The 23,381-nt window shown below is 38.4% G+C and overlaps 1 protein-coding gene across 2 annotated transcripts in view; it reads right to left on the bottom strand.

The window, feature by feature from the left end:
• ZFYVE9 (zinc finger FYVE-type containing 9) overlaps positions 1 to 23,381 on the bottom strand; it is a 195,671-nt gene that overhangs the window by 139,058 nt on the left and 33,232 nt on the right. For both annotated transcript variants that reach the window (XM_004438556.3, XM_004438555.3), the window contains exon 2: positions 6,527 to 6,631. The gene's annotated coding sequence lies outside the window, so the exon portion shown is untranslated. The remainder of the gene's footprint in view (positions 1 to 6,526; positions 6,632 to 23,381) is intronic.

The raw sequence follows: 23,381 nt of genomic DNA on the forward strand, positions 1-23,381 counted from the left end.
GCCAAGCTATTAGCCTTACAGCTGCCATAGCTCCAAGGCCAGAAACCTAAAATAATACCTGGGGCTTCCCCATTACACTCTCCTATGGATCATCAAAGCACTGGCCCAGGGGATCAATGTGTCTTCGGTAATCAACTGGAACACTGGAAAAAAGATTGTCCTCAAAGGTTTAATGCCTTCAACATCTACTTGAATGCCCCCATATCTAACCCAGAAGGAGGGCCCCCAAATGGACCCCTCCCAGAGCTGACAGGACTCTGAGGGATTCTCTGGTAAACTGCTACCAGTAATTCCTTTAAAAAGCCAAAGGGAAACTAAAATTAAAACTAATCAGAAACCTTACCAAATTCTGGCAGATACCAGAGCTACACTCTACTTTACATCCCACTCTGATAGGACAACAAATCCCTCAAAGTGAAAAAGAAGTTTCTATAGTAAGGGTATCTAATAAAATTCAGAGTTTCTATCTCAACCAGTACAAATTACTCCGGGACTTTTTACTGAAAAACATTTCTTTTTGCTATGTCATACAGCTCCAGTCAATCTATTAGGTAGAGATCGCCTTTCTAAATTAAAAGGGCTAATACATTTTGCCTCCAAGAGAGACCTCACCTTAGAATGTCCTGACTAACCTGAATCTGATCTTTTACGTTTCTTACAATCTGTCCTTGATATAGAAGAGGAAGAATTCTAGCAAAAGACCCCTAATTTAATCAAGGTAACCGAAAATATATGGGCACCTCTAATACTGACAATGGAAGGATAAAAAGTGCAGAACCTATAAAAATTCAGCTAGACGTAACTAAACCTTTTCCCAAATTGTCTCAATATCCACTAACGCCCAAGGCCATACAAGGCCTCACACCAACAGTAGAAGACCTAATCACCCAGGGGCTAATTCTTCCCTGTAGCAGCCCCTCAACATGCTGATTTTACCAGTCCAGAAATCTAATGGGCGGGATGGCAATTTGTCCAGGACTTGAGAACTATTAGCAAGATAGTTATTCCCGGTTTCCCAGTTGTTCCAAACCCTAACACTGTTTATCACAAGTTCCACCAGACTCAAAACGGTTCACTGTTGTGGACCTATGTTCAGCCGTCTTCAGCATCCCTGTAGACCCCAACAGCCAGTATCTATTTGCCTTTACTTGGACCAATCAACAATATACCTGGGCAGTTACACCTCAAGGGTTCACCGAGGCCCCTTCTTATTTCTCCCAAGTGCTGCATCAAGATTTAAGCAACCTCCAGTTCCCTGGGAAATCGACCCTTCTACAGTATGTAGATGACATCTTGCTTGCTCAGTCACCAAAAAGGTGTCCATAAAGGATTCCTTTTATTTGTTGCAACAGTTAGCTGAGAACATAAAGTCTCTAAGGAAAAATTACAATTATATTCAGACACTGCTCATTACCTAGGTCATAATCTAAGCGTTGAAGGAATCCAACTATCTCCAAAAAGAATTAAGCTAATCCAAGAATTCCTTACGCCCACAACTAACAGACAGTTTCATGGATTCCCAGGCCTGGCCGGCTAATGTAGACTATGAATTCCTAATTTTTCTCTATTGGCTTCCCCACCCTATGAACTTACTAAAATTTCAGTCCTTGAACCGCTTCCTTGGGAAGGTTAACAAGAGCAGACCATTATAAGACTAAAACAAGTACTGCAAGAACAACCTGCCCTATGGCTATCTAACTATTCAAAGCCTTTCACCTTATTTACACATGAAAGAGATAACCAAGCCCCCAAGCACAAAAAGATCTCACCAACAGCACCCATCTTTACAAAGAATTTAAAACTTTTTATTTCAGGAGAGGAGATTTACTTCCCAAACGCGCTGAAACCTAACTGACCTCTGGCTTGACTGGGCAAAGGCAACAATCCCTGCAAATGAATCCATAACAGTGCCACCTCAGTGGGAGTGGTTTGTGCCCTGAAGGATTTACCTTTGTCTGTGGTGTTTATCATTCTCCTTAGGCCTATGAATGCCTAGATGGCTGGTACACAATTGGGCAATGCCTCTTTGGTTATCTAACTGTGCCCCTAACTGTCCACAATCAAACTGAGACACCTCACTGGTCCACTCCCCTGAATTTACATTGTCCAGTTAGAAAGGACCAACAGGAGGCGTGCATGATTCAAAATTTGCTTCCTTTGGCAGTTCCCTACTCCCCTGGCTAGGAGTAAGTGCAAAAGAGGCTACAATCAGGAACTTCTCCTTTACTCTTGAAGATATTGCAGAATCTGCTGCTAAAGCAATAACTGCCCCAAAAAAATTTCTAGACTTTCTGCCCAAAGTTGTTCTTAATAATAGTGTAGCCCTTGATTATCTTTTAGCTGAGCAAGGAGGTGTCAGCGCTGTGGTCAACATCACTTGCTGCACCTGGATTAACACTTCTGGGGAAGCTGAAACTCAGCTACATAAGATCACTGAACAAGCTACTTGGCTTAAGAAAGTGACTACTTCAACAGGGTCTTTCTTTGACTTATTTGATTTTGATTGCTTTGAGTCTTGGGGACCATGGCTCCAAAGTGCACTCCAGACGTTGGGAATTACCCTGCTTATATTAATCATAGTAGTCTCCCTGGTGCACTATATTCTCTCAAAAGCTTTAAAAGCATGTTTGCAGCCGCTAACCACCAAGCAAATGATCTCCCTAAGACCAGAACGTCAGAAAAGGAACAAAGAGAATGACCAACTTAAAAAATGTGAACTTGGATTCGTGACCAGTGAATACCACACAGATTTAGCAAAAAAACGTCATGACCAGGGCCGGCCCTGTGGCATAGTGGTTAAGTTCACACAGTCCGCTTAGGTGGCCCAGTGTTCACAGGTTCAGATCCCGGGCGTGGACATATGCATATAGCCATGCCGTGGAGGCATCCTATATACAAAATTGAGGAAGATGGGCACAGATGTTAGCTCATGGCTAATCTTCCTCAGCAAAAAGAGGAAGATTGAGAGAGGTTAGCTCAGGGCCAATCTTCCTCACCAAAAAAACCCCACAAAAAACCGTCATGACCTGTGAATACCACACATAGGATCAGCAAAAACTGTGAGAACTTCTGAGTGGTAACTGGGAGTGGCGCTAATGCCTTAAATTTTGATCACATCTCTCAGGCTGGGAGTCTGATCAAAAAGGGAGAATTATGAAAAACAAGACAAGGGGCCCCAAATGGAGTCACTTATGCTAAGCCCCACAACACCAAACTGAGACAATTACAGCTTCAGCATCTCCCAGGAATGGAATCTTAAACCAGTCAATCTGGAATTACCTAGTTAGCACTAGTGAGGTAATCTGCCTGATAGACCCCTACTATCCTCTAAAGGAAAGTGACCTTGCCACAAACAATCCACTTTTTGCTAATAAAACTTCCCTGTCCCACTCCCTTCTGCCTATAAAAGTCTTCCATTTTGTATAATTCCTCAGAGCTCCTTTCTATCTGCTAGATGGGATGCTACCCGCATGAATCACTGAACAAAGTCAATAAGATCTTTAAAATTTACTCAGTTGAATTTTGTTTTTTAACAGTACTAAAAGCCAACTGGAAGCTCAGTATGTGTGGCTTCTCTACTGGAAGGCTTCTACTGCCTGGTGACTGGGTGGGAACACAGCTATTTCACTGGGAGACGTCCAAATGTCAGTATATGTAGGTCTTTTCCTTGGACTCCAGAGAATAATCATATAATCACCTGTAGGGAGGTGCAGAGATGTAATACCAAACAGCCACTTTCTGAAAGAAGAGTAGAGGAAGGAGTGAGGGGACGAGTCTCCCTTGTCAATATATAGGATTTCCCTTAATCCCCCTTCTTTCACTATGGTGCCTCATCCCTGATCTCTGTTGTGTCTAACGTCCCCAAATCTTGAGCCTCTTTAGTTTCATTTTCCAAAGAAAAACGTGTGGTCTCTTGAGGACTTGGGAGAGGGGCAGTCTTCTCACTGCATAAGCTGGGCCTCTCAGAGGATTTAAACCTTATGTCAGAATTCTTTACTTGTCTTCATATAAAAGCATCCATCTCTTACCCAAAATAGAAGTCACTAAATATTATACACGTATATCTCAAAGAGGAATATAATTACTTAATTCAGTACAGTTTCTTCCTGAGGATCTCTTCTTTTGTCTTTGGGCTTCTAGACCTCTTCCTTTTTATTCTATTGACCAGAGTCCTTTTGGACACTCTCTTTAATCTCAGTCTTAGGGGTCCCACTTTTACAGCACTGATCTGATTGCTCCTTTTATGTCTCCTTCACTGGTACTTCCTCTTTATGCCATGTACTAATGACAATGAACATGTGTACATTCATGCATCAGAGATTACTGAGCATCTACCACGTACCAGGCACTGTCCTAGTCATTAAGTTACAGTGACAAATAAGACAATGGCCTTGACCTAAAGGTGCTTGACATTTACTAGGGGAGATGGATGAGTAAATTTAAAATATAAAACACTGTGATATATACTAATTGATATGTGTACCGGGTGCTATGGAGCCAAAGAAGAGGTGAATCCAAATCAGACTGAGGCAGGGGTATATTATTTAGGGTAGGGTAGGCTATTGTAACAAATATTCCAATAATTTTCCTGTTGCTCAAACAAGAGAGAAGTTTGTTTATATCTCACATAATGATCAAGGTCAAGTATTCCAAGTTTGCAGACAACTCTACTTGGTACAGTGCAGGGATCCAGGTTCTTTCCACCCTGATTTTCCATCATATACTAGGACAGTATGACTAAAAGTACCAGTCTTGGGCCGGCCCCATGGCTTAGCGGTTAAGTGCGCCCGCCCTGCTGCTGGTGGCCCGAGTTCGGATCCCTGGCGGGCACCAACGCACTGTTTCTCCGGCCATGCTGAGGCCGCGTCCCACATACAGCAACTAGAAGGATGTGCAACTATGATGTACAACTATCTACTGGGGCTTTGGGGGAAAAAAATAAATAAATAAAATTAAAAAAAAAACTTATTAAAAGTACCAGTCTTCAAGAAGAATATAAATCAATGCACTGCTTCTTTCACGGATAAAGGCTTGCCATAAAAAAAAAAAAATGTCAGTTGAACTAAACAGAACAGAATTCCTTATCTCAGCATAAACCAATAACAGATCAAGAAAGGCAGCAGATTGGTGGGCCACACCTTGACTAGCACCACGCTAGGTATAGTCCTCCCCTACATGGTTAAAGTTCTGTTACAGCCGTATCTAGGTTGAGCTAGTAGTAAGGGGAAAGAGGAAGCAGAGGAGGCATGCTCAGTCTATTAAAAGCATAGACCTGGAAGTGGCATACATCATTTCTCCTCACATTTCTTTAGTGAGCTGAGTCACATAGCCACATCTAGCTGCAAAGAAGGCTGACTGAAATACCACATCCCAGCAAGAGCTATTGTAGAAAGGAAAAATAGATTTTTGTGGATTTGGTAGATAATGCATTAGGTGCTATGGAGCCAAAGAAGAGGTGAATCCAAATCAGACTGAGGCAGAGGTATATTATTTGGGGCAGGGTAGGCTACTGTAGCAAATATTCCAATAATTTATTATTGCTTATTTTTTATTATTATTGATAGCCTTTGCAGTGGGTTAAAAAATTCCTATAGAGGTGAGGCCTGAAGAATAAGATTTTGCCAGGTGAAGGTAGAAAAGGACACTCTTTCTCACACTCCCATGTAAGAAGGCTAGGGCACAAGAAATACCTTGCCAACTACAGGCCCACAAGTTTTGGTGAGGAAAGCCCTACTGCTAAGTCTCTATGCTCCACTCTCAACTGAAGAGAAAAGGAGCTCAGTCTCCTGTCACACACTGTCAGACCCATGCCTCTATCCTCAAAGCTTCCATGGAAAACCAGAGAACTCAGCCAGAGTATGCAACACTCCGTTAGTGAATGGCATAATTAGTTTCTGAAACCAGTCTCACCCACACACCCTCTACTCCCCACTGCCATTGTCTATCCCTTAAATCATCATAAGACTTGAAAGAAATCAAACATGATTCCTTATCAGGAAAAAGTCACTGAGTTCTGCTCTACAAGAATTAACAAAATACTTCCAATTTTCTGCTGGAAAGTATTGCTCTTCACAACTAATGTAATTAAATTGTGTAATTACATGTAATTAGATTCCCCGCTGCAAAATTAGTTTTAATTGTTTAGCTCTTGTTTGATGACTAAGAAATATAAATGACATTAACTGAGTAGATATACCAGTATTTTCTCTTAACAATATTGCTCAAATTCATGTTCTTTTTCATGTTGAAATTACCTTTCTATGCTCAAGGTAGAAGGTGACTCTAAAAGAGAGGAGCCAGGCACTGGTAGATAAATTAGTATTTTGACATAATTTAACAGTAATTCAAAAACACTCTTTTCCTCTGGATTTAGGTCAAATCTTTTTAAAAACTACACTCCTGATTTAACAAGAGGTAATGTTATAAATGAAGCAAGCAGCATATACACATGAGCATTGTTTTCTATAAATCTACTTGTTTTCTTAAACTCAATCTCTAAGAGAAATAAGAACATTGGTTTTCCTACCTTTTCCTCTTACACACGTGATAAGGACCAGACTTCTCTGTGCTTACTCATGATGCTTGCTGCACCACCAGCCAGTCCTGCTGATTCAGTACGCTCTGTCTGATCCTAAAGAAAAAACACATTGCTCATTACATTTACTAAAGCAATAAGTCCTAATTTTCTTCATATAAACCTATCATAGCCAGACAAATAAAAGCTACGGGGTTTAAACAATAAATTATAGGGGCCGCCCCGTGGCTTAGCGGTTAAGTGCGCACACTCCGCTACTGGCGGCCCAGGTTCGGACCCCGGGCGTGCACCGACGCACCGCTTGTCCAGCCATGCTGAGGTGGCGTCCCACATACAGCAACTAGAAGGATGTGCAACTATGACATACAACTATCTACTGAGACTTTGGGGAGAAAACAGGAAAAAAAGGAGGAGGACTGGCAATAGATGTTAGCTCAGGGCCAGTCTTCCTCAGCAAAAAAGAGGAGGATTGGCATGGATGTTAGCTCAGGGTTGATCTTCCTCACAAAAAAAGAAAAAAAAAAAAAACAATAAATTACAATTACATCCTCAGATTTAAAGACCTGGCCAGCATGGAATGCAGTAGCAGCCACATTTTATTGTCAAAGAAGGCCAAAAGTTAAACGTTTCAATGAATAGTTAAGAATTTTTCCACACTTCTTATTTTCAATGGATAATACAAAGTGAAACATCAAAGGCAGGCACTTTCTACCCAATGTCTTTATGTTAGTTCATAAAAATACCACTTATTTTATATTACAACAGGCCATCCCAGAATCTAAAGCTAACAAAACTTCTGCTTCACAAGAATGTCCTCTGTCAGTGTGATATTTTTTCTATACATACAGCATTTTTTTTTTTTTGCAGGGAAAGATTCGCCCTGAGCTAATATCTGTTGCCAATCTTCCTCTTTTTTTTTCTTCCTCCCCAAAGACCCAGTGCATGGTTGTATATTCTAGTTGTAAGTCATTCTAGTTCTTCTATGTGAGCTGCTGCCACCACAGCATGGCAACTGACAGACAGGTGGTGTGGTTCCGTGACCGGGAAGTGAACCCAGGCTGCCAAAGCAGTGAGCTTCAAACTTTAACAACTAGGCCATCAGGGCTGGCTCACATACAGCATTTTTAAAAGTGAGATTCAAAAGCTTCCTGCTAAGATTTTTATTGCCAAACAACTGTTTTTCCTCCAAACGGAGTCTCTTATGATTCCAGTCGTCCTCCACTGCTTAGAAGCAATGGATCTATTAACCCAATATTAATCTTTACTATCAGGAATATGCAAAAGACCAAGCTTCCTCAAATGTTATTTCCTTCCTATAGTAATCCAATTTAAATGCCTCTATAACTGCTCAGAGATAATTTGAAATTCTTTAAGACCCTAATTTAGCCTTGAACAAGATTAGTAGTTGAAACTAATCAGAACAAAACTAAGAATCTCGTATTACCTGTATAAAATATCTCACATATAATCATAGCTTTTTCAGAACAAGAAAGTATCTTAGAGATGATCTAATGAACACCACTTAATTTTAAGGATAAACTGAGGCACTAAAAGAAACTTCCTGACATTATTACAAATATAATTCCATTATCTGATGTGAAAATGATGTGCTAAAAAATAAGAAAGAATAAGGCCTAAAATTCAAGTTTCCAGAGACCAATAAAAAATATAGAATGAAAATCACTGGTGAAAGATTTTGCTGTCTTGAGAACTTGAAAAAATATGTACATACTATATACTCTAAATGAGAAGAGTTGTTGATGCTAAGAAATAGACTTACATCTATCAAATAAAGGACAAAAATCAAATCAGAAGTATGAAATGGCTGTATGGGGTACAAGTACCAAGGTCAAAATGAGAACGAGGCAAAAGTAAGGTGGGTCCTCCCCTCTAATACCTAGCTAACCGAAATTTTTTTTTAATAAAATTAACTCTATAGATCCAAAGTCAAAACCTCTGTGTGTGTTTGTGGGTGTGTGTGTGTGTATTTTAGTGTGTGAGGCAAGTTCAATAATATTAGGTAACTGTCCCAGACATCATAGGTTTTTCTTCTGGAATTATATCCCTTTGACCTTCTAGCCTCAGCTGGCAAAGCCTCAAGCCTGGTTAACTCCAACTGTCTACCTACACCATACACGCCCCCAAGCAGCTTAAATGTGGCTAGATGAAAATCACATAAGATGGTAACTGGTCTCAACTGTACATGTACGACTTCACACTACATTTTCCTTAGCCGATCTACTTTTAACTCTGCACCTCATCCCCACCTTCTGATATGCCTAGAATGTCTACCTCCCCCGCTGGACTGTGAGTTCACTGAGAACAAGGGCTACGGCTTCATTCTCTGTAACCCAGGGCGTAGCACATAGTGCTCAACAAATGTCTCATTAAGAAATAAACTGAGTGAAATAACTAAAGTCCATATTTAAGTAATCAACCTCATGATGAAGATTTCTTCCTCTCCAAGAAATAATATTTGTGTACGTGTGTGCGCTGTAGGAGAGAGGGACAGTAAGCAAATGCAAGAGAGAAACAAAAAACAGAAAAATTCTATACTACTCAGCCATAAAAAAAGACAAAATCGTCCCATTTGCAGCAACCTGGATGGACCTGGAGGGTATTATGTTAAGTGAAATAAGCCAGAAAGAGAAAGACAAACACTGTATGATCTCACTCATACGTGGAATATAAACCAACACATGGACAGAGAGAACTGTATTGTGGTTACCAGGGGCAATGGGGGTAGGGGGTGGGCACAAGGGGTGAAGGGAGACATGTATATGGTGATGGACAAACAAAAATGTACAACCAAAAATTTCACAAGGTTATAAACTATTAAAACATCAATAAAAAAATATCAAAGAAAAACAAACAGAAAAATTCTCTAGCGGGAGAGAAAAAAAGTGACAAGTGACAAGGATTTAAATAGTTGGGAAATTTTATCATTATTATATAAACACAGGCCCTTTGAGATAATAATTACCCTTCTAGAGATTTATCTTAAGGAAATAATTGGATAAATAGAAAAGATGTGGAATAAGTTAACTGGTTGGATTGATGTTTAAATAGTAAAATACTGGGAAAAATCTAAATGTCAAATGAAAGGAGCAATTTACAAAAATGGTACAAATGATAAGACTTCACATTTGGGAAAAAACTTAAAAGTCTTTAAAAATATACACCAAAATATAATATAGACTCTCTTGATAGTGTTTGGGTGATTTATATATTTTTTAAGCCTCTGTAGTTCTGATTTTTCTTAGGATGAATATATACTATTTGTTAATAAAGGGAAAGAAAACTGAGGATATATGAATTTCAATGAATAAAAACCCAAGCTACGGGCCGGCCCCAGGGCTTAGTGGTTAAGTGCGTGCGCTCCGCTGCTGGCGGCCGGGGTTCGGATCCCGGGCGCGCACCGACGTACCGCTTCTCTGGCCATGCTGAGGCCGTGGCCCACATACAGCAACTAGAAGGATGTGCAACTATGACATACAACTATCTACTGGGGCTTTGGGGGAAAAAATAAATAAATAAAATTAAAAAAAAAAAAAACCCAAGCTACTTAAATTTTTACTTTCAAATATGAAAACTAAAAAAGGAAGGGAATAGCAAAGACAAGAATTTTAAAAGATTATCTCCCTAGGATGTACAACAGAAGATTAAAATTTTAATTATAATATGGAGAAAGAGAATGAAGAATCACCTAAAATTAACAAATCAAGATTTTATTTTTTAATATAAACCTATAAAGAAAAATGACAGGAATAAAGATGATGTTTAAAATATAAAATGCAAGCAATTTAAAGGAATCTCTGATGTGGACATGTTTATAACGGAAGAGATTTATGAAGACAGTAACTTCCAAAATTCTGGCCATGGGTTAAAAAAAAAAAGAAAAGAATGAGGATAAACTAGAAAATATTCTCAGTTAAATACTGTTTCCTATCTTGGCTCTGATAAATAACATTCACCACAGAAAAATTCAGTATCTGCTTAGTAACTAAACTTCTTAGTAACATTTCCACCAGGAATTCTGACAAGGAGTTAAACTCAATACATACAAAATTGCATTTAATCTCCCAAAGTCCTCTTTCTTGGTTCACTATCCTAGTCTGGGCAGGGCTCTCAACGTAGGTGTGGCAGATGATACAGTCATGTGTTGCTTAACGACAGAGATGTGTTCTGAGAAATTTGTCGTTAGGCAATTTCGTCATTGTGCGAACATCAGAAAGTACTTACTCAAACCTAGATGGTATAGCCTACTACCCATACCTAGGCTATATGGTATAGCCCATTGTTCCTAGGCTACCAACCTTTACACATGTTACTGTACTGAATACTATAGGCAATTGTAACACAATAAGTATTTGTATATCTAAACATGGAAAAGATACAGTAAAAATACAGTATCAAAGATAAAAAATGGTACACCTGTATAGGGAACTTACCATGAAACGAGCTTGGAGGACTGAAGTAGCTCTAGGTGAGTCAGTAAGTGAGTGGTGAGTGAATGTGAAGGCCTAGGACTAGTACTGTACACTACTGTAGACTTTATACACACTGTACACCTAGGCTACACTAAATTTATAAAAAATATTTTTATGTCTTCAAAAATTAACCTTAGCTTACTGTAACTTTTTTACTTTATCAACTTTTTAATTTTTTTAACTTTTTGACTCTTTTGTACTAACAGCTTACAACACACACTGTATAGCTGTTCAAAAATTTTCTTTCTTTGTAACCTTATTCTATAAGCTTTTCCTATTTTTAATTTTTTTTTCTTTTTTTTCACTTTGTAAACTTTTTTGTTAAAAACTAAGACACAAACATACACATTAGCCGAGGCCTCCACAGGGTCAGGATCATCAATATCACTGTCTTCCACCTCCACATCTTGTCCCACTGGAAGGTCTTCAGGGGCAATAACATACGTGGAGCCGTCATCTCCTATGATAACAATGCCTTCTTCTAGAATCCCTCCTGAAGGCCCTGAAGGTTTGTTTACACCAGCATCACCACAAACAGGTGAGTAATGCGTTGCGCTATGACAATGTCGAGATGGCTACGACATCACTAGGTGATAGGAATTTTTCAGCTCCATTATAATCTTGTGGAACCATGTCACATACATGGTCCATTACTGACTGAAATGTTGTTATATGGTGCATGACTGTATTTCTAAAAATGGCTGCTACAGTCTCTCCTATCCCACATGATCTTCCTATAAGAGTGGTGAAATCTATATCCCCTTCCTCTAAAACTGGGCAGACTTGTATGACTTCAACTAATAGAGCAAAACAGGAGGGACACTATGGTAACTTCCAAATTATAAAAAGTAATAGTTTCTGCCCAGTCCTCTTGGGACACTCACTCTGGGAATCCAGTTATCATCTGGCCCAAGTATCTTCACATACATGAATGAGCAAGCCTCAAGATGACTCTAGTCCCAGCCACTGTCTGACTACAACTGCAAGAAGACCCTAAGAGAGAACCACAAGAGATAATAATCAAGTTGTTTTAAGCCACTATGTTTTGGTGTAATTTATTACATAGCAATAGGTATATGTAACAGTAGGTTAGTAATTTGATACTCTTCAATCCAATCTTATATAAATATTCTAAAGAAAAAGATAAGAACCATAAGAGAGAGAGGCAAAAAAGAAGACCCACTGATGGCAGCTTCTCCTCTATTGAGCTATTTAGCTCTGACTCCAAATTTGCATATCCCACTCAATAAAACAGCCTTTGGGCTTCTTAGAGTACAGTTGAGGAAACACTCATTATTCAAGCAAGAAGCCAGGTGAGGGAGGGGGTCTTACCTCCTTCTATAGTAGCTTATCAAAGTTTTCCTCTAAACAACATATAGTACTCTACTAATAAGTAAAGAGTTCTGGTAAATGCATTTTTTTCATCTTGTTAACTTTCCAGTACCATTTTAGTTCTCCTTATAGATGGGTACCCCAGGAACTCGTCTAGCTAGCTAGCTCCTTAATGAGTCTATGCATCATTATCCACCTGGCTCAAAAGCTTGATGCCATTCTAGTTACTACCTCTCCTTCTCCCCACCTCTACACTCAATCTAAAACTAAGTCTTGCCAATCTTTCCTTTTAAAACTCTCAAATCCATCCACTTCTCTCCATTCCCACTGTCATATCTCACACCACCACCATCCTTCTATAGCCCAGATTTTTAAAAGAATCCTAACTAGTCAGTCTCCCTGCCACCTGCCCCCCCATCCCGTTTTGTATCCCTCTAGCCTATTCTCCACACAAACACAAAACACAAATCTGATTATGTTATTTTTGCATTTAACATCATTCAACGGTATCCTATTGTCCTAAAGTCCTGTTTGATTTGGTTTCTGCTTAGGACAGAAGTAGTATGTAGTATGACACCTTCTCTGTATTATGTAGAGTCTGTAGTATGTACTATGTATGTATGTAGTATGTGTGTAGTATGACACCTTCTCTCTATTCTCAAATTTTTGCTCTATGCACTGGTCATCCTGATCAACTAAACTTTGAATTGTCAATCTTGCCCATCTCCACTCCTCATACTGATACATGCTACAATACAGATGAACCTTGAAAACATTATGTTAGATGAAAGAAACCAGTTACAAAAGACCACATATTGTATGGTTCTATTTATATGAAATGTCCAGAACAGGCAAATCCTTGGAGACAAATCAGATTAGTGGTTGCCAGGGGCTGGGTAGAAGAGAGAATATGGAGTGACTGCTATTGGGTATGGGGGTTTCTTTTAGGGGTGATGAAAATGTTCTGGAATTAGATAGTGGTGATGGTTGCACAACTCTGTGAATATACAGAAAACCACTGAAGGCATACTTTAAAAGAGTGAATTTTATGGTATGTGAATTATTTCTCAATAAAACTGTTGTAAAACAAAACAGGTCTTCACACATTATTATTGAAGCCTAGAATACTCTGCCCCTGTCACTGTTACTTAACTAACGCTTTTTTTTGTTCTTTTTTCTCCCCAAAGCTCCCAGTACATAGTTGTATATCCTAGTTGTAGATCCTCCTAGTTCTTCTATGTGGGACACCACCTCAACGTGGCTTGATAAGCGGTAAATAGGTCCACACCCAGGATCTGAACCGGTGAACCCCGGGCCACCGAAACAGAACACGCGAACTTAACCACTGCACCACCGGGCCAGCCCCTTTTATGTTTTTTGTGTTTTATTTTTGGAGAGGAAGATTAGCCCTGAGCTAAAATCTGTTGCCAATCCTCCTCTTTTTGCTGAGGAAGATTGGCCCTGGGCTAACATCCATGCCCATCTTCCTCTACTTTATATATAAGACACATGCCACAGCATGGCTTGATAAACAGTGTGTAGGTCCGTGCCTGGGATCCCAACCTGCCACAGCATAGCTTGATAAACAGTGCGTAGGTCTGTGCCTGGGATCCCAACCTGTGAACCCGGACCACAGAAGTGAGCGTGAGAACTTAACCACTACACCACCAGGCCAGCCCCTGACTAATTCTTACTTATCCTCCTTATCCTACCCTACACATCACATCTTCTGTGAAGCCCTTCTGATCTAGGTCTGGGATAGGTGCCCCTTTTTTCTCATCTTTTACTTCCTCTATCATAGCACTTATCAACTGAATTATGAATTTTTAACTGTTTGTCTCCCCCTTCCAGGCTACTGAGGTTGTTAGAATAGTGACTGCTTCAGTCTTATTTATCATTGTATCCCTGGTATAGAGCACAATGTTTGACAGCGCTACTAACCACTTGTGATACAAAGTAAAAAAACTAAAGGACTAACTTTTAAAGCACTTCCACCTAGGCAATTTTTCCCTACAAAGGATCCAAGAGTTGTGCTGAGACTGCTAAGACTCTAACGTACTTACTATTTCAAAGTTTATTAATGCCCACATAGAATTATTAGTTTGCATACTGAAGAACAGTTCAAACTTAAACCATGTTTTATCAAGGTTTTCTATCCATAATCACAACTCTTCAGACAGCTCCTATTATAGTTTAATGACTCACCTTTAAAGAAAGAGAAAATGTGATTCAAGAGTATCTATCTATGAATACAATCATGGGATATCTAGCAAAACTGGGATCAGAATTTCAAATGAACCATTACCAATATTTAATAGATTTGCTTCTCTGATGTTTACTCCAAATAAACATTTTTTATGAGTAGTCAGTGGAGTTTGGTGAAAGAGCGCTGGCTCAAGACTCTGGAAAATCCAGGTCTGAATTCATGCTCTAGCATTTAACAGTCGTTTTTGCTTTGAACAAGTTACTTAACCTTTATGTGTCTCAGTTTCTTTATACTTTTTAGGAAACCTATACTTTGCAGGACAGTTTTAACGATGAAGAACAATGTGTTTATATAAAGTGCCTTGCTTAGGTATAATAGTAAGTGCTCAATAAATGACAGCTCTTATTATTCATCGTCAAAAAGCAATTTGTTGTGAAAGAATTACAAAAGAAAGGCAGAGTGTGATTTGAATCATAAAACCAACCAGCAGTCTGGTTTATTTATACGGTTAATAATCCATCAAGGCCATTGGTCTTAAGGGATCAATTCAAGTCTAAACAATGGAAAGAAATCCAGGAACAAAAAACTAACCTGACTATTCAACTTTCTGAAGAGGCTAAGTATATCTGATTCTAAAAAAATACGCTTTCAATAGGAACATCCTCGCTCACAGTGGCAGAAAAAAGAAATGAGATAATCTTTGAGAAGAGCTTTATTCCTGCAGATCAAGATCAAAGTACATTAAGAGAGCAGGATCTGAGAAGCTGACATTGTTGCTACCCCATATTCACACACGGCTTCAATTTCCAGGATATCAATCTGGCATCTTTCACAAACATTGAATTCTCAGTCAAGAGCTATTAGAACCAGGTGGTTGTTTTCACCTAGTACACACTAAACAAAAAGCACAATTTAACAAATATTGGGAAAAGTAATAACAAACGTATCAAATATACGTATGCACCGAAACGTCTAGAACAGCAACTGATTTGAGAGTGGTACTAAAACAAGGAACATGTATAATTCTCACGTCTGAAGTAATAAAACTCAAGACCATATAGATAAATTTGCGTATACATAATATAGGGCCAAAAACCATTCAGATATGCAACATCTCTAAAGTAGCAAATAGATTGTTTGTCCATGACTGGAACCATAAATTAATACTATATTAGCATAAGTCCATATCTTCCATTTCTACAAAGTACATATCTATTGGATTATCTTTGCCAATAGAATTCTAGAATTGCCCACCTCTTACCCCATACACACATATACTTTTTTTTTTTTTTTTTTTGCTGAGGAAGACCGGCTCTGAGCTAACGTCTATTGCCAAATCCTCCTCCTTTTTTTCCCCCAAAACCCCAGTAGATAGCTGTATGTCATAGTTGCACATCCTTCTAGTTGCTGTATGTGGGACGCGGCCTCAGCATGGCCGGAGAAGTGGTGCGTCAGCGCACGCCCGGGATCCGAACCCGGGCCACCAGTAGCGGAGAGTGCACACTTAACCACTAAGCCACCAGGCCGGCCCCACACATACTTTTTTTAAATATTATTTTATTGAGGTCATATTGGCTTATAACAGTGTGTACATTTCAGGTGTACATTATTATATTTCAGTTTCTGTGTAGACTATATCGTGTTCATCACCAATACTCTAGCTTTTATCCGTCACTATACACATGTGCCCCTTTACCCCTTTCGCCCTCCCTTCACTCCCTTCCTCTCTGGTAACCACCAATCTGTTCTCCTTACCTACGTGTTTATCTTTCACATATGAGCAAAATCATACAGTATTTGTCTTTCTCTGTCTGACTTATTTCACTTAGCAATAATACCCTCAAGGTCCATCCATGTTGTCATAAATGGCACAATTTTGTCTTTTTTTATGACTGACTAGTATTCCATTGTGCAGATATATATATATACACACCACATCTTCTTTATCCATTCACTCACTGATGGGTACTTGGGTTGCTTCCATGTCTTGGCTGTTGTGAATAATGCTGTGATGAACATAGAGGTACATATGTCTTTTTGAATTACTGATTTCATGTTCTTTGGATAAATACCCAGTAGTGCAATAGCTGGATCATATGGTATTTGTTAAGACTCTTGTTATAAGTTAAAGCAACCAACTGGAGCTTACTTAAGAAAACAGGAGAGTTTTATAAGGATAGTAAGATATCTCACAGAATCCAAAGGCAGGGATTACAGGTGTATCTCTCAGGAATAGTGTAGAAGGATGCTATAATTCATTCACCTTAGATCAGGAGCCCACACCAAGTTAATGAACTATGGTTAGGTTGATAGGTTTCCCTGTAACATGGTATTTTATCTTGCAATAAAAATTTATGAACATTCTTCATGGAAATAGAACAACATTATTCATGGAAACAGAACAAAAAACCCTAAAATTTATATGGAATAATAAGAAAAAAAGACCCCGAACAGACAGGCAAAGCAATCCTGAGAAAAAAGAACAAAGTTGGAGGTATCACACTCTCTGAATTCAAAATATACTACAATTACTGTAGTAATCAAAACAGTATGGTACTGGCACAAAAACACACAGATCAATGGAACAGAATTGAGAGCCCAGAAATAAAACCACACATCTATGGACAGCTAATCTTGGATAAAGGAGCCAAGAACATACAATGGAGAAAGGAAAGTCTCTTCAATAAATGGTGCTTGGAAAACTGGACAGCCACATACAAAAGAATGAAAGTAGACCATTATCTTACACCCCACACAAAAATTAACTCAAAATGGATTAAAGACTTGAATGTAAGACCTGAAACCATAAAACTCCTAGAATAAAACATGGGCAGTACGCTCTTTGACATTAGTCTTTGCAGGTTGTTTTTTTTTTTTTTTTTGTGAGGGAGATCAGCCCTGAGCTAACATCCGTGCTCATCCTCCTCTTTTTGCTGAGGAAGACTGGCTCTGAGCTAACATCTATTGCCAATCGTCCTCCTTTTTTTTTTCCCCCAAAGCCCCAGTAGATAGTTGTATGTCATAGTTGCACATCCTTCTAGTTGCTGTATGTGGGACGCAGCCTCAGCATGGCCGGAGAAGCGGTGCGTCGGTGCGCGCCCAGGATCCGAACCCGGGCCGCCAGTAGCAGAGCGCATGCACTTAACCGCTAAGCCACCGGGCCAGCCCTGCAGTATCTTTTCAAATACCATGTCTACTCAGGCAAGGGAAAGAAAAGAAAAAATAAACAAATGGGACTACATCAAGTAGCTTAGTAGTTAGTAGTTACTCCCATTTTATCAGACTAAAAAGCTTCTGCACAGCAAAGGAAACCATCAACAAAACAAAAAGACAACCCACCAACTGGGAGAAAATATTGGCAAATCATATATCTGACAAGAGGTTAATTTCCAAAACATATAAAGAACTCATACAACTCAACAAAAAAACAACAAACAACCCAATCGAAAAGTGGGCAGAGGATCTGAACAGACATTTTTCCAAAGAAGATATACAGATGGTCAATAGGCACCTGAAAAGATGTTCAACATCACTAACTATTAGGAAAATGCAAATCAAAACTACAGTGAGATATCACCTCACCCCCGTTAGAACGGCTGTAATTAACAAGACGACAAATAATAAGCGTTGGAAAGGATGTGGAGAAAAGGGAACCCTCATATACTGCATGAGAATGCAAACTGGTGCAGCCACTGTGGAAAACAGTATGGAGATGTTTCAAAAAATTAAAAATAGAAATACCTACAATCCCGCTATCCCACCACTGGGTATTTATCCAAAGAACATGAAATCAACAATACAAAGAGATCTATGCACTCCTATATTCATTGCAGCATTATTAACAATAGCCAAGATGTGGAAACAACCCATCAACTGATGAATGGATAAATAAAATGCGGTATATATATACAATGGAATACTACTCAGCCATTAAAAAAACAAAATCACCCCATTTGTGACAACATGGATGGATCTTGAAGGTATTATGTCAAGTGAAATAAGTCAGACAGAGACAAACACCGTAGGATTTCACTCATAGCTGGAAGATAAACACATGGATAAAGAGAACAGATTAGTGGTTACCAGAGGGGAAGGGGGTGGCGGGGGTAGGCAAAAGGGATAAAGGGGCACATATGTATGGTGACAGATGAAAACTAGACTATTGGTGGTGAGCACGATGCAATCTATACAGAAACTGATATATAATAATGTACACCTGAATTTACACAATGTTATAAACCAATATGACAAAAGTCCAGTACTAGACAGCTTCACTGGTGAATTCCACCAAACATTTAAAGAAAAATTAATACCAATCCTCCTCAAACTCTTCCAAAAAACAGAAGAAGAAGAAACACTTTTGAACTCATTTTACAAGGCCAGCATTACTCTGCTACCAAAACCAGACAATGACACCACAAGAAAAGAAAATTACAGGCCAATATCCCTAAAGAACATAAACGCAAAAAAATCTTCAACAAAATATTAGCGAATAGAATTCAACAATACATTAAAAAGGTCATACACCATGATCAAGTGGGATTTATTCCAGCGATGGAAGGATGGTTCAACATGTGCAAATGAATGTGATACAATACATTAACAAAATGAAAGATAAAATCATATGATTATCTCAATAGATGCAGAAAAAGCATTTGACAAAATTCAACATCTATTTATGATAAACATTCTCAACAACGTTGAGTATAGAGGGAACATACCTAAACATAATAAAAGCCATTACAATGGAATATTAATCAGCCATTAAAAGAATGAAATCTTGCTCTCTGCAACAACAAGAGTGGGACTTGAGGGCATTATGCCAAGTAAAATAAGTCAGACGGAGAAAGACAAATACCATATAATTTCACTTACATGTGGAATCTAAAAAAAAAAACAAAAGCTCACAGATACAGAGAAAAGACTGGTGGTTGCCAGAGGCAGCAGGGTGGGAGGTAGGCAAAATGGATGAAGGGAGTCAAAAGGTACAAACTTCCAGTGATAAAATAAATAAGTCATGGGGATGTAATGAACAGGATGGAGACTATAGTGAATAATACTGAATTGCATATTTGAAAGTTACTCAGAGAGTAAATCTAAAAGTTCTCATCACAAGAAAAAAATTCTGTAATTATGTATGGTGACAGATATTAACTAGACTTATTGTGATGATTGTTTCGCAACATATACAAATATCAAATCATTATGTTGTACACCTGAAACTAATATAATGTTGTATGTCAATAATACCTCAATAGAAAATTAATCAAGTGATTCAACTTGAAACTCTTCAATTGTTTTCCATTGTGCTTAAAATAATATCAAAACTCTTCACTATGACCTTTAAGATCTTCCATAATTCAACCCCTCCTAACTCTTACTCTTTTGCCACTTTCTCTCCTGTTTACTTTTCTCCATCCACATTGATATCTTTCTATTCCTTAAGGGTACCATATTCTTTCCCACCTCTGGTCCTTTATCCATTCTGTACCCCCTCCTTGGATTATTGTTTCTCACTCTTTTCTTCTGACTCTCTCCTCCTGGCTAACACAAACTCACTCAACTTTCAGGTCTCAGATTAAATCTCAATTCCTCAAGGAAGCGCTCCTTTGACCCCTCAGACTAGGTTTCCTGCATAGCTCTCTTATAATTCTATAATTATTTTTCTTTGTTTTTTGTGAGGAAGACTGGCACTGAGCTAACATCCATTGCCAATCCTCCTCTTTTTGCTGAGGAAGATTAGCTCTGAGCTAACACCTGTGCCCATCTTCTTCTCCTTCGTATATGCCATGCTGCAACAGCATGGCCGCTGATGAGTGGTGCGCCGGTCCGCGACCCGGATCCGAACTTATGAACCCCGGAGGGCCGCTGAAGCAGAGCGCGCAAACTTAACCACTAAGCCACCGGGCCGGCCCCTCTATAATTATTTTTGTAACGTTGTAAAATACCAGCTGTATGAGGATAGGATCCATGACTATCTTGTTCACCAAAGACTTGACAGTACTTAGCACAGTACCTGGTAGGCAGTAAATAAATATTTGTTCTATGAATTCATGCTGAGATTTTGTAAACTGACAAATTAATAAATACAACTACAACACTTAATTTCTCTTATTAAATGCTATACAATTATTAGTCATTCCTCCCAGGTTTCATTGATGTTTATGATGACCTTCAATTTACCAATCTTAACAATTTGTTGATCTCTATCTTCTTGATTTCTCTACCATTTCCATCAAGACTCCTTACAAGAACCACTGTAAATTTTGTCCTTCGACATCTAGCACACTCAAAATTGGATGGTAGAATACTCATTGGCTGAGAGCTTTTGCATCATGTTACAGTAAAGTTCACTGGCCAATAGTGTATAGTACAACCTGCCAAGTTAGAGCTCAATGACAGAGTGTATGAGAGTACCCAAAATGAGGACAAATATAAGAATATACTGAAATTATATTGTTTCATATATCCTTTAATGTCGTTGTATTTAACAAAAACTTCCATAAAATAACTACTAAATCAACACTCTGTGTGTCTATTGAGAGGGGATAACAATATTATTTATTGTCCACTTACTATGTACCAGACACTGTTCAAAGTGCTTTACAGGTATTAAACGCTTAATCCTCTTAACAACCCTAAATATAGTAGGTATAGAATTAAGCCCTCCAGAATGTACATATATTACAAGAAGGCAGAGATTTTGTCTTAATCCTCCTTTTTGCATCACTGGCATCCAGAATAGTGTCTGGCATATGGTAAGCACTCAAATATTTGGTGAATGAATAATGAAGAAATGGAGGCAAAAAGAAGTTAAGTAACTTGCACAAAGTCACACACAGTGGCAGAGCCAGGATTTGAACCCAAGCAATCTGGTTTCATATTCTAGACTCTTAACCACTGGGTAGGTATATATTTGGAAACAACATTCTTCCTCCACTTCTCCTCTTTATCATTCAGAAATACTTCTGAAGCAGTGCAGAAATGCTTCCATGAGCTAGAAGTTGTCCTCACTGTTTTACTAATAAAAGAAAAAGAAACTCTAGTCTATATAAACACTAGACTATAGTATGTCTGAATTAATTAATGCTCCCACTACAGCTAATAGTACTCAGAGCAGGGGAAGAGACATAGATCAATAGGTTATTGTAGTGGATTTTTAAAATATATACAGGTCTACTGTTATAATATATTCAAACATGTTATTTAATGTAGCCTTACAATCAATCAGCACTACATAGAGCAGGGTGAAATGAGGCATGCATGTACATCTAGATTTGCCACAGTCTTTTTAAATAACTGAAGAGCATTCCATTATATAGATGTATCACAATTTAACTCTCATCCCTATCAGTGGACATCTAGATTGTTTCCATATTTTTATACCTATGTACAATATAATGAATATCTTTGTAAACGTATCTTTATACTTTAATATACAATAAATCCCTAAAAGTGGAATTTGAGACAAAGGTAGTATATATTTTACATTTTAATAAACATTGCCAAAATTTCCACCAAATATGCTACGCATATTTATATTTCCTCCAAGAGTATATAAAAATTTTTTCTACAAGCTCTTGTCATTACTGAGTATTATCAATCTTTGCCAGTCTCACAGGTAGGAAATGAGACCTGATTTTCTAATTTGTATTTCTAATTACGAGTAAAAGCTGAACATCTATTTATATCTTTCATATGTTTATTGGTCTTTCTACAAATTGCCTATAAATATCCTTTATATATACCATGTTTAGAATCTTTGTCCCAGTTTAATGTTTGTTCTTTTTTTCTACATGGAAATCTCCCATTTTTATGTAGTCAAGTTCATTAATCGTCTCCTTTATGGCTTCTACATTTCACATCATGTTTAGAAAAGCCTTCCTCATTCCAATATTATAAAAATATTCACTCATGTTTTCTCTATTTTCATGGTTATTTTTGTTTGTTTTACTCTTTCATCACCTAGAATCTATTTTGGTAGGAAAAGTTCTGTAACTTGCTTTTCTCATTCAATAATATATCTTAGATATCTTTCCAGATGAACTACATTTAACTGAGCATGTAGAATTCTAAAAGATATCCATATCATGGTTTTATTTAGTTATTTATATTTATTAGCTATATATAGTTATATATAACTAGTATGTTTATTAGCACTTATTTACAGCACTGATGAGCATTTATATTTTCCCCTATTTTTCCGCAATTACCAAGAATGGTGCCACGAATACCCTTGTACATGCCTCCTTACCTACACGCTGGGTTTTTTTTTTTGGTGAGGAAGATCAGCCCTGAGCTAACATCCATGCCCATCCTCCTCTTTTTACTGAGGAAGACCGGCCCTGAGCTAACATCTATTGCCAATCCTCCTCCTTTTTTCCCCTTTTTCTCCCCAAAGCCCCAGTAGATAGTTGTACGTCATAGTTGCACATCCTTCTAGTTGCTGTATGTGGGACAACGCCTAGCATGGCCAGACAAGCGGTGCATCAGTGCGTGCCTGGGGTCCGAACCCTGGCCGCCAGTAGCGGAGCGCACACTTAACCACTAAGCCACGGGGCCGGCCCCCACGCTGGTTTTTTTTTAAGATACACATTAAGAAATGGAATTACTAAGTTTTTAGTGTGTGTCCTTTTTTGATACTGACAAATTATCCTCCAAAACCAGGTACCTAATACATTTTCATTTTAAGAATTCATTCCACAAATATTTAAGTGCTTTCCTTGTGGTAGGCACTGTTCTAGAGTCTGAATACACAGCATAATGGTAACCAACCCAGACAAGGGCACTGCTTTGGTGATTAAGAGTGCAGGCTCTA

This window comes from Ceratotherium simum, chromosome 22 (assembly GCF_057802395.1).
Source record: "Ceratotherium simum simum isolate JZ-2026a chromosome 22, ASM5780239v1, whole genome shotgun sequence".
In the NCBI taxonomy this organism is placed as follows: domain Eukaryota; kingdom Metazoa; phylum Chordata; class Mammalia; order Perissodactyla; family Rhinocerotidae; genus Ceratotherium; species Ceratotherium simum.